The sequence below is a fragment of the Rhinopithecus roxellana genome, unplaced genomic scaffold (genome assembly GCF_007565055.1).
Source record: "Rhinopithecus roxellana isolate Shanxi Qingling unplaced genomic scaffold, ASM756505v1 contig4703, whole genome shotgun sequence".
NCBI classification, from domain to species: domain Eukaryota; kingdom Metazoa; phylum Chordata; class Mammalia; order Primates; family Cercopithecidae; genus Rhinopithecus; species Rhinopithecus roxellana.
Genome location: NW_022143487.1, coordinates 1 through 12,331, shown reverse-complemented (window position 1 = coordinate 12,331; position 12,331 = coordinate 1). Strand labels below are relative to the sequence as shown.

General features: G+C 35.2%; 1 pseudogene; it reads left to right on the top strand.

Annotated features, from left to right (window-relative positions):
* The first annotated feature begins 3,923 nt into the window (after positions 1 to 3,923).
* LOC115896065 lies at positions 3,924 to 11,644 on the top strand (annotated as a pseudogene).
* The last annotated feature ends 687 nt before the right edge of the window (positions 11,645 to 12,331 follow it).

Here is a 12,331-nt window from a genome sequence, read left to right as displayed (position 1 = left end):
CTAACACCTCAAAAGCAAATGTAACAAAAACAAAAATAGAGAAATGGGACTCAATTAAACTAAAGAGCTTTTGCATAGAAAAAGAAACAACAGAGTTAACCTACAAAATGAGAGAAAATATTTGCAAACTATGCATCTGACGAAGAACTAATATCCAGAATCTATAAGGAATACAAACAAATCAACAGAAAAATAACCCCTTTAAAAAGTAGGCAAAGGACATGAACAGACATTACTCAAAAGAAGACATAAAAGAGGCCAACAAACATATGATAAAATGTTCAACATCACTAATTGTCAGGGAAATGCAAATCAAAACTACAATGAGATATCATCTCATACCAGTCAGAATGGCTATTATTAAAAAGTCAAGAAATAACAGATGTTGGTGAGGATGTGCAGAAAAGAGAATGTCATACACTTCTGGTGCGAATGTAAATTAGTACAACTCCTATGGAAAACAGTATGGAGATTTCTCAAAGAACTAAAAATAGAACTACTTTTTGACCCAGCAATCCCACTATCAGTATCTACTCAAAGGAAAGGAAATCATTTGACCAAAAAGACACCTACACTTTTATGTTTATCGCAGCATCATTTACAGTCGCAAAGTCATGGAATCAATCTAAGTGTTCATCAATAGTAGACTGGATAAAGAAAATGTAGTACATATTCCATATGATGCGATACTATGCAGCCACAAAAAGAAAAAAAATTCATGTCCTTTGCAGCAACATGGGTGGAGCTGGAGGCCATTTTTCTATGTGAAATAACTCTGAATCAAAAAATCAAATATCAGATATTCTCACTTATGGTGGGAGCTAAACAATGGGTACACATGGATATAAATATGGAAATAGTAGATATTGAGGACTCCAAAAGAGAGGTGGGTGGAAGGGGGTCAAGAATTCGAAAACTACCTATTGGATACCATGTTCGCTATTTGAGTAATGCTTTCACTAGAAGGCCAAACTTCAGCATTACGTAATATACCTATGCAACGAACCTGCACCAGTAACCCTGATGTTTTAAAAAAAATGAATTTGGAGGGTCAATGCAAACATCCAGACCATTGCACATGTTTATGATGGTTTCATAATACTTTTATAATATTATGTCTTCTAGTTTCATTTTCTTTTGTTCCAGTTATCAATTTATTCCCTCAGCTCCAAACTCATGCATTGCCCAGTCTCTGAAAACGTAAACAGTCTCTTTAAATGTTTTTCTTCTGTCAGCCGGCATAAACTTAACCTTTGTCAGTAGAGGGCGCTGAAGAGACATTGCAAGAGAAAGTTTTGCTCTCGGGTTCTGCAGATTTTGAAGCACGTGTTACTTCTCAGGGCCCAGCTTCTGCAGCAGGCACAGCTATTCCAGTGCCAAGCTCCTGCAGTGAGTCCATGGTGGCCAGCAGCACCTAGCAGCTTTCAGCTTTCCTCAGTATCCCCCTAAGGTGGTTTTGTAGCAGTGTGACTCGAGTGAGACATTTCCCTGCCACCAGCTTTCCCCAGTAGCCCAGAGTGTGAATTTCCAGCAGTTGTTACCAGTGCAGCGCCATAAGCACTTTTCTGGCGTTTTGTGAGCCACAGTCACGCCCATGGTCTGGCTATCAGCCTGCCAGGACCTCTTCATTGTCTAATATTTAAAAGATTTCACAAGTCATGGGGGTTGGGGATTCTCTTTGTAAGAAAGTTGTCCGTTAATTTTTGTGGGGTTTTTTTTGGTAATAATTTCACACTTACAGAAAAGTTGAAATATAGTACAGAAAGTCTTCATATACCCTTGATTCAGCTTTCCTTAAAATTAACATTTCTCATAACCAGAGTAAAATTATCAACACCAAGAAATTAACATTGGTATGACATTATTAACTAAATCACAGACCTCATTCAAATTTCATTAGTTTTTCTATTAGTGTCCTTTGTCCCAAGATCCATTTAAGATCTCACAATGTATTTAGCTGTCTCTTTAGTCTCCTCCAGTCTGTGACAGTTCCTTAGTCTTTCCTTGTCTTTCAGGATCTTGACACTTCAAGAATTCTGGGAAGGTATTTTATAATACGTCCTTCAGTTTGAGTCTGTCTGATGTTTTCTCATGATTAGATGAAAGTTATGCAATAATACCACACAAGCGATGCACTCTTCTCTGTGAATGATAACTGGGGTGCCTGGCATCAATATGCCCATCCTGGCAATGTTATCCTTGATCACTTAGTTAAGGTGGTATCTGCAGGATTTAACCACTTTAAAGCGACGATTTTTTTCTTTTGAAATTAATAAATATACCAGGGGAGAGTCTTTGAGGCTATATAAATATTCTATTTCTCTCTAAATTTATACTCATTAATTTTAGCATACATTGCTGGATCATCCTGTAAAAATTTATTACTATAGAATTTACCTAATACTGATTTTCTACTTCCCTCATTTTTCCTGCATTAATTGGAATTTAGAGTTGTGATTTCTCACTCATTTATTTACTTACTCAGTTATTTGTTTATTTATATCAGTATAGATATTTATTTTATTCCATGGGTGATAATCCAATACTCATATTTTTTTTTCTCTCAAATTGTTTCCCTTTTGGTCATTTCTCTGCCTTCTGACATGTCCCATTTGTTTTTGAGCACCTTCTTACTTTCTGGCATGAGAAGATATTCTACGTTCATTTTGTAGTTTTTTGATCCCAGACCTGTAGTCAAACATTTCTCCAAGTAGCCTTGATTCCTTTTATTGGAGATTGATATGACAAGATAGCTGGCTAACACCTTGAGTGACAGACCGTGAGCAGAGTATCTAGCTGAGTCATGCTAGTCTCCTAATCCATGGAAGCTGTGCAATAATATATTTGAATTGTTTTAAAGCCTGTGGATGGTAATAACTTGTTACAAAGCAAGATAAAACTGATATACCCTTTTTTCTTCGAAGACATTCAATTTTAATATGCCATTCCTCTGCTTTTAGAGCCTTAATAACTTCTCATTGTCTTAATGATAAAATCCAACTTAATTAAAAACTTGCAAGGCCCTGTTCGGCCCTAGTCACCTCCCTAGCCCCATTGCTTATGAATCCAATGCTCTCACTCCATTCCAGACAGACTGAAATACTTGGATGGCCCTGATGATACCATGTTCTCCTGCCTTCCTTGCTTTCACTTCATGTCTCAGTTTAAACTTTGATTTGCTAGCAAGCCTTTTACAAGTGCCCCAAGACTGGATGAGGCCACTGTTCTCCTGGCTTTCAGAGAATCTTGTTTAGTACTTAGCACGGTAATTCAGATGGCTATGCCTGACTGTCTTCCTGAGTATACAGCACTCTCTTTGAGGGCATGTGTTTTATTTTAATTTTTATTTTTTAAATCTTACCCACCATTATCCTTCCCCAGGGTCTATGCCAGTGTGGACTGAGTGAAGGAGTAAATGAGAAAATGAACAGCGTAATGCCTTGTGAATTCAGGAAAAGCTGAATCTTCATCTGTTTGTTCCAGTGCAGAGAGGCTTGGCTTTGAATACCATCCAGCTCCATGATTCTTTCAGCTGAATTATTATTTTTTTGTACTTTAACAAATGGGGATAGTCATAGTGTTTACGGTATGCAGTTGTTCTGAGGAGAAATTAGGAAAACATACGCAGTTACACAGTGCCATGCACAACTCTAAATTCCAATTAATAAATGTAGGAAAAATGAGGGAAGTAGAAAAAGGCACATGAAATGTTCACTATTAGCTTTACTGCAGTTTTTTCTTGGTAATGATCATTTCCTGCATGCCTACGTGTGGGCTACAAGGGGACCAGTTATTGTTTTTATGTGCTCAGCAGGATTTGTTTTTTCTTTGTTTCTCTCTCTTCCTAGTGAGGAAAAAGAAACTTAGTGGCAGTTGGCATGCTGCCAGCTGAGCGTTTGCTGCTCTGAGTTTCAGTTTCCTTTCTTTCCTAGAGTCTCTGAAGTCAGGGATCTTTTAAGAAACTTCTGTCCCCAAGCCATGGCTGCTCAATAAATCAGACAGAACAGCTAATCCTCAATTTAAGCCTGATTCAACTCTTAGATACAGGTAAGTGACTTTTTAATTGAAACATAATATTTGTACATATTTATGGGGTATGTGTGATATTTTGATACAAGCATACAATGTGTAATGATCAAATCAGGATCTTTGGGACATCCATTGCCTCAACCATTGATCATTTCTTTGTGTTGGGAACATTCCAAATTTTCTCTTCTAGCCTTTTCAAAATAGACAATAAATTATTGTTAACTAGAGTTACCCTATTGTACTATGAACATGAGAACTTATTCCTTCTATGTAGCTGTATTTTTGTACCTTTTAACCAACCTCTTTTCATCATCCCCTTCCTCTGACTTTCCCAACCTCTGGTAACCAACAGTCTATTCTTTGCCTCCATGAAATCAACTTTTTTTTAAAGCTTCCACGTATAAGTGAGAATATCACAGGTAAGTGACTTCTTGCCATCCAATGTTTCCTAGCTGTGTGTGAAGAAAAAGCTTGCTTTCTTTTTTTCTAAAAAGGAGTTTCAGAGTGGAATTGTTGCTAATGATCATACTTTGGTCTTTCATTTGTCTTTTATTTTAATGAAAATTTCACACACAGATAACTAAAGAGTATAAATGATCCATCCTATAATCTGATATAGTTTTACCCGATTCTAAAAACGATTTGCTTTTTAAATTAGAATAGTTTTCTTTTACTTAAAAACAAAAGCATTACAAATAAAGTTGAAGAAATCTATGACTCTCTACTATACATTGTTTTCTTTTGAGACAGAGTCTCACTCTATTGCCCAGGCTGCAGAGCAGTGTTGCGATGTCGGCTCACTGCAACCTCAGACTCCCGGGTCCAGATTCTTGTGCCTCAGCCTGCCAAGTACCTGGGATTACAGGTGTGCACCACCATGCCTGGCTAATTTTTGTATTTTTAGTAGAAACGGGGTTTCACCATGTTAGCCAGGCTGGTCTTGAACTCCTGACCTCAAGTGATCTGCCATCCTCGGGCTCCCAAAGTGCTGGGATTACAGGTGTGAGCCACCGCACCCAGCCTCTCCTATATTCTTTACTCTTCTTGTCATAATTGTTTTTATGGTTTTCTGTATGTATGTGTTTATGTACCTAAATATGATCTCTAGTATTACTGTGTTAAAATTACTTCTGTTTTTATATACCAGCCAAAATGGTTTTATACCATAATTTAAAAAATTAATAGACATTAATTTTATTTTTATTGATACATGATTCATTACATATTTATGGGGTACAGGTGATATTTGGTGATGCACTTAGAATGTGTAATGATCAAGTCAGGGTATTTGTGGTTTCCATCACTTTGAGTATTTATTATTGCCACGTGTTGGGAACAAGCCAAGTCTTCTAGCTACTGAAATACACAATACATTGTTTTTGACTATAGTCACTCTACTTTGTTGTCGACTAATAGAACTTCTACCTTTTATTTAACTGTATATTTGTACTCATTAACCGACATCTCTTCATCTGTTCTTCCTAGACACCCACCCACACTTCCTAGCCTCCAGTATTTATCATTATACTCTCCACATTTATAGTATCAACATTTTTAGCTTCCACGTATGAGTGAGAAAGTGTGATATTTCCTGTGCCTAGGTTATTTCACTTAATATTCTCCAGTTCCACCCATGTTGCTGCAAATGACATGATTTTACTGTTTTTATAGCTAAATAGTATTCCATTGTGTAATATACCACATTTTTCTTTATCCATTGACTTATGGACAATTAGGTTGATTCCATATCTTTTCTATCATTAATAGAAATTCACAACAGAAAGGTTGCTGTGATAAACGTGAGAGATACTAGAAGGAATTTTAACATATTGACCATATTAGACAATATTTAACATATTGATTGTATTCAGTTATCTTTTACAATGTGGTGTACAGACCCTAAAATAGCTCCTAATTGTACCTGTCCTATTTTTTTTTTAATACTCATGTCCATGAGTATTTAATACTCATGTCCATTTTTTAATACTCATGTCCCCCCTTGCCTGTGGATGGAATCTGTGACTTAACTGTAACTAATAGAATTTGGCAAATGTGATATGTTAAGATTATAATGTCCGCTATGCTAGGAGATTCTCTCCCTTGCTGGTTTCAGTGAAGTAAGTGGTCACGCTGGGGAGGCCCATTTGGCAAGGAATTAAGGGTGACTTCAGGCCAATAAACAACTGAGAACTGAGAACAGCCTCTGATCATTGGCTAGCAAGAAATAGAGTCCTCATATCTACAACCATAAGGAACTGAATTCTGCTAACAACCATAGGAGCTTGGAAGCATGGCCTTCTCCCATTAAACATAAACATTCTGCAGCTGTGGCTAGCACTTTGCTACAGTTTCATGGAAGATTCTGAAGCAGAGAACCAAACTAAGTAATGGCTGGATTTCTGACCCAGAGAAACTGTGAGACTATAAATGTGTTTTGTTTTAAGCCTCTAAATGAATGGGAAATTGCTATGCAGTCATAGATGAATAGCACAATAAATTAGTCAATACTATTACTTTATCTGTAGCTGCTTTCGGGTTTTCCACATATAAGGTAATATCATCTGTGAACAGAGGTGATTTTACTTCCTTTATCATTCAGGTATCTTTTTCACTTTCTTTTTTATTGTGGCCTACTTGTTCTGGATAGGACATTCAGTATTATGTTGAATAGAAGTGGTAAAAGTGGATAATCTTGTCTTGTACATGATCTTAGAGGAAAAGCTGTCAGTTTTTCACTGCTGAATAAGATGTTAACTGTGGACTATTTATACATGGATTTACTATGTTGAGGTAATTTCCTTCTGCTCCTGGTTTTTTAAGTTTTTTTCTTTTTTCTTTTTTTTTTTTTAATCATGGAAGGGTTTGGGTTTTGTCAAATGTCTTTTCTATATCTATTGAGATGACCAATTTGTATTAGTCAACGTTCTTCAGAGAAACTGAACCAACATAAAAAAAAAAAAAGACTAAGGAACTTGTTACGGGAGTTGGATCACATGGACGTTGGAGGTGCCAGACGTCTCACTATCTGCCACTGCCAGATGTAAAACCAGGAAGCTGGTGGTGTAATTCAGTCTGAATTCAAATGTCTGAGAAAACTAGTGAGCCATTGTGGAACTCCAATCTGAACCCAAAGGTCCTGGGGAACTGGGAGAAGTGGTGGTTTAAAGTCCCAGAAATCGAAATGTCGGAGAACCACGGTGGCCTCAAGATATTTTAAATTCCCCTCGGTTTCTTTTGATCCACTGCTTATTTCAGAGGGTGTAGTTTAATTCTCACATACCTGTTTAATTTTTGATTTTTGACTGTTGATTCTAGTTTCTTTTTTTTTTTTTTGAGACGGAGTCTCGACTCTGTCGCCCAGGCTGGAGTGCAGTGCCGGATCTCAGATCACTGCAAGTCCGCCTCCGGGGTTTACGCCTTCTCCTGCCTCAGTCCAAGTAGCTGGGACTACAGGCCAACGCCAACTCGCCCGCTAGTTTTTTGTATTTTTTAGTAGAGACTGGGTTTCGCCGTGTTAGCCAGGATGTTCGATCTCCTGACCTCGCGATCACCCGTCTCAGGCCTCCCAAGTGCTTGGTTACAGGCTTGAGCCACCGCGCCCGGCCGATTTCTAGTTTCATTACATGGTTATGAGGAAAGACACTTGATATGGTTTCAATCTTCTTAGATTTATTAAGACTTGTTTTTTGACCTAACATGTAATCTATCCTGGAGAACTCTCCTATAATACATGTGAGAAGAATGTGTATTTTGTTGTTGCTGGGTGGAATGCCCTGTATATGCCTTATTAGGTCCATTAGGACTATGGTGTTCAAGTTCTCTGTTTTCCTATTGATCTTCTGTTTGGATATTTTATAATGGATAAATTATTGTAACTGGGCTATCGAAATCTCCTTCTCTTATTGTGTTGCTGTTTCTCCCTTCAATTCTTTCAGTGTTTGCTTCATTTATTTAGGTGCTCTGATGTTGGATGAACATATATTTATAACTGTTATATCTTTCTGGCGAATTGACCCTTTTATTATTACATGATGTCCTTCATAGCTTCTTATGACAGGTTTTGATTTACTGTCTATTTTGTGAGGGATAAGGACACACACCCCTTGCGGGTTACCTTGCAGTTCTTGCGGTTACCATTTGCAAAGATGCCCTTATTATCACTTGATTTTCATCCTATGTGTGTTCTTAAGTCTAAGTGATTTCTTGGAGACAGCATATTGTTGTATTTTGTCATGACATGCTTTGACTCAGTATTACCCTTCTTTCTTTCTTTCCTTTTTTTTTTTTTTTTTTTGGTTTGCTAATATTTTGCTGAGGATCATTCCATCTATATTTATAAAAGAGTGGCCTGTAATTTTTGTTGCTGATAACACCATTAACAGGTTTTGGTATCTAAGTTATTCTTTGGAAGAACATGTGTAAGATTGTATATTATATATTCTTCAAAATTTGGTCGAATTCAGCAACTAGACTCTGATCCTTGAGTTTTCTTGGGGAAGTCTTAAATTAATTATGAATTTAGTTTTAAAAAATAGCTATGAGACAGTCAAATTTTGTATTTACTTTTATGTCAGCTTTGGTAAGTTGTATTTTTCTAGAAATTTGTCCACTTAATTTATTCTTAAGTTTATTTTTACAAAGTTGTTTATCTTCAGACCATTTTATAGTTTATCATTTATTGCATTGGTACTGATGTTTTCTCTTATGTTTTGGATTTTAGGACATTCCTTCCCTTTTTTCCCTTTGTCAATGTCAGCAGTGTTTTACAAATTTTGTTAATCCTTTTGAAAACTGGGTTTTGATTTTGTTAATCTTCTCTATTGTATACTTGATTTGTCCATTAATATTTCTGTCCATTATTTTTGCTTTTATTTTTATTATTTCTTTCTACTTACTTTGAGTTTAATTGGTATTTTTTCTGATTTTTTGAAGTGAAAGTTTATATAGTTAATTTTCAGCCTTTCTTCATTTCTTATATGTTTAAGCTTATATGACGTTTGTAATGTTTTATCTTCATTCTATAAATTTTAACAAGAATATTTTATCATTTAATTAAATTTCATATTTGAATAATGGATTATTTCAAAATATGTTTTTTATTTTCCAACGTATGAGGGGATCTACTAGTTATCTTCTTGTTAAAAAATTGCTGGCTTATACTATTTGTTCAATATTATAGTACTTTGAAATGTTTCGAGACTTGTTTACTTTTTAAGATTTGTAGAATATCTCTTCTATACTCTTTTTCTTTTATTCTTGTTTTCTGGTTTCATATATCTCAACTAATTTTACTATATCCTTTAACCCCTTTTGCCTTTTCTCTTTTGATTCTCTTTTTTTCTCAATACTTCAGTTGGTAAATTTTCTTCTAATTCTTTATGCCTACTTGCAGTTAAATGTTTTCACTTAATTATTAATTTCAGATATATATTTTTACATATAGAATCTCTTTGACTTTTTATTGCATTCATTTTACTGTAAATCATTCAATCTTACCTTTTAGCTGTTTGAACATATTAAACATAGTAATTTAAAAATCTCTATGGGTAACTCCAGTATAAGTAAGGGTTTGTTTCTAGTGTGTGCTCTTTCCTCTTGGTTTTCTATCATGTTGTTTCATTTACCTCGAAACATGAATGTGTTTATGATGAATGAGAATCACTGAATAGTTAAAAAATCATAGAGATATTTTGAAGCTGGAAGAATTTCTTTTCATCCAGACAAGATTTATTTTGTTTCTGCCATGCAACTGTGGACACTAGCAACTCTCATTTACTTTAATTCAATCCAGGATTAAGAATACTGAAGTATGAAATTAACTCTGTCTGCTTCCAGTTCATACTTACTTCTTCTCTGTAGCTCTTTTCTTAAATTTTTAAAAAACATTTGTTTCAATAGTACTTGGAGTATAAATGGTTTTTTGTTACATGGATGAATTATATAGTGGTGAATTCTGAGATTTTAGTGCATCCATTATGCAAGTAGTACACATTGTATCTAATATGTAGTTTTTTTAATCCCTAGCTCCTCTTCCATCCTCTCCTTTCTGAGTCTCTAAAGTCTATTATATCAGTTGTATGCCTTTGTGTACTCATAGCTTAGCTCCCACTTATAAGTGAGAGCATATGGTTTTTGGTTTTCCCTGTAGCTCTTTAGAATCCCAAACTGTAGCCTAAGGGAAAGGTTTCCCAGGTACTCTCCTTATTGCACTCAAAGGATGATTTTTATCTCCCTAACTCTATGAGTCTAGCAAATGCTTTGCTTAACTTTTCAGCACCACAAATGCCTTTCTGAATCTGACAGACACACGTCGCAAATGTGCTCCCAAATGCCTAGCTAATCTCTCTTTCTATAACTTCTCCAAATCTTTGCCAATAGCTATAGGTCTTAACTGCCTTGTTTGGTCTTTAGAGCTTTGTGACACATGTGTTTTTATAGTTTATCCTTCTTTTCCAGTTTTTTTTTTTTGTTGAAATAATTGTTGTGATGACCAATAGTCTATTATGCTACTGTAAGACTTCTATAGCTGTTATCTTCTTTCACATTTCAGTTTCTTTATGTGCTTTATTTTGCATGAATCCTAGGCTCAATTTTCTAATTCATACATTGGCAAATGATGCATGTGATATGATGATGATGGCCTCTGTTCCAGCCATATGCATTTTTAAAGAAAATTTTATTGGAACACAGTCATGCTCTCTTGTTTACATATTATCTATGACTTCTTTTGTATTACAGTGGCAATGTTGAGTAACTGTGGAAGAGACCTTATGGCCTACAAAGGCTAGTTGAGTAATTGTGGAAGAGACCTTATGGCCTACAAGGCTAAAATATTTACTATCTTGTTCATTATGAAAAAGTTTGCTGACTCTTATTCAGATTTATTTTTTCTTTATTCTTTAACTTTCTGAAGTTTGTCAATTGATTTAAAAATTTTAATGACTTTTCCTTTCTAAATTATATATTTTTATAGCTAACATTATTGTGCCATTTCTATATTTTTTGCCTTAACCAAATAATATGTTTTAATTGAATCAGTGAAAAAAGAACTCACTGAAAGTAGAAGTGGAAAGCTAAGCTATAAGCTACTATATTATACAAGCTTCTCAACCTATATTGTTTTTCCATTAGATCTAGAACAATGGAAGTGACAACAAGATTGACATGGAATGATGAAAATCATCTGCGCAAGCTGCTTGGAAATGTTTCTTTGAGTCTTCTCTATAAGTCTAGTGTTCATGGAGGTAGCATTGAAGATATGGTTCAAAGATGCAGCCATCAGGGATATACTATAACAATGACTTACATTAATGAAAATATGATTGTAGCCTTTGTGCTTGGAAATTATACTAATTTATGTGAAAGTTCGACAGAGCCAAATGATTCCCTGTGGTTTTCACTTCAAAAGAAAATGACACCACTGAAATAGAAACATTACTCTTAAATACAGCACCAAAATTATTGATAAACAACTGGTGTGTCATTTATCAAAAAAGAATATTTTCATTATAAGTCCAGATAATAAAATTTATCTAGATAAAATGATGACAAAAACTTGAAACTAAGGTTTTATGGCCACCTTCAATTTTGGAGTGCGAAGTTTTTCGAGTTGAAGGTACGTAAAATTAGATAGTCCTACATCTCACATTATGATTCTAATCTTTGTGTTCGGTAGGTAATAATTGATCTACAAGAGTGAGGAAAGTGAGAGGAACAGTTAGATTGGTGCCAATTTATACTTTTTGATAAATTCTGAAATGAAATGTGGGAAACATAAAGATTATGAGGTTTTTATCCAGAACGTATAGGCTGCTTTGAGAAGAGCAAGTTGAGAAATATATGTACAGAGATAGAGATGACAAAGGAGTTGGAGATGTGGAGAGAGAGAGAGATCTTATCATCAGAGCTGGTCTGTTTTGATGTATGACCCAAAGATCAGACCCTTATAACATATGACCCTTAGAACTTCTAGGTGTAATTATGTGAGAGCTTCCAGAGCAAGTTAATGTGCAGAGAGGATAATTTTTCTCCTCTTCCTCTCATTATGTTGCCAACCCTGACTCCTAATTGAGCAACTCAGCCCTGGGTTATGCAAGCAAACTCAATGTCTTATTTCAAAAGTAGTCTTGGCCATATTTAACCAGACAAGTTTTAAAACTTATTATGCTATGTTTATTTCCTATAGGAACTAAGTATAACCTAGACTGCACAAAGAGGATATTGAAAGCCAGAGAGTAAGTTGGATTCTTGGGCTATCTATTAATGATTTTATTTAGACCACTTGTATAAAGAATGCTGACAA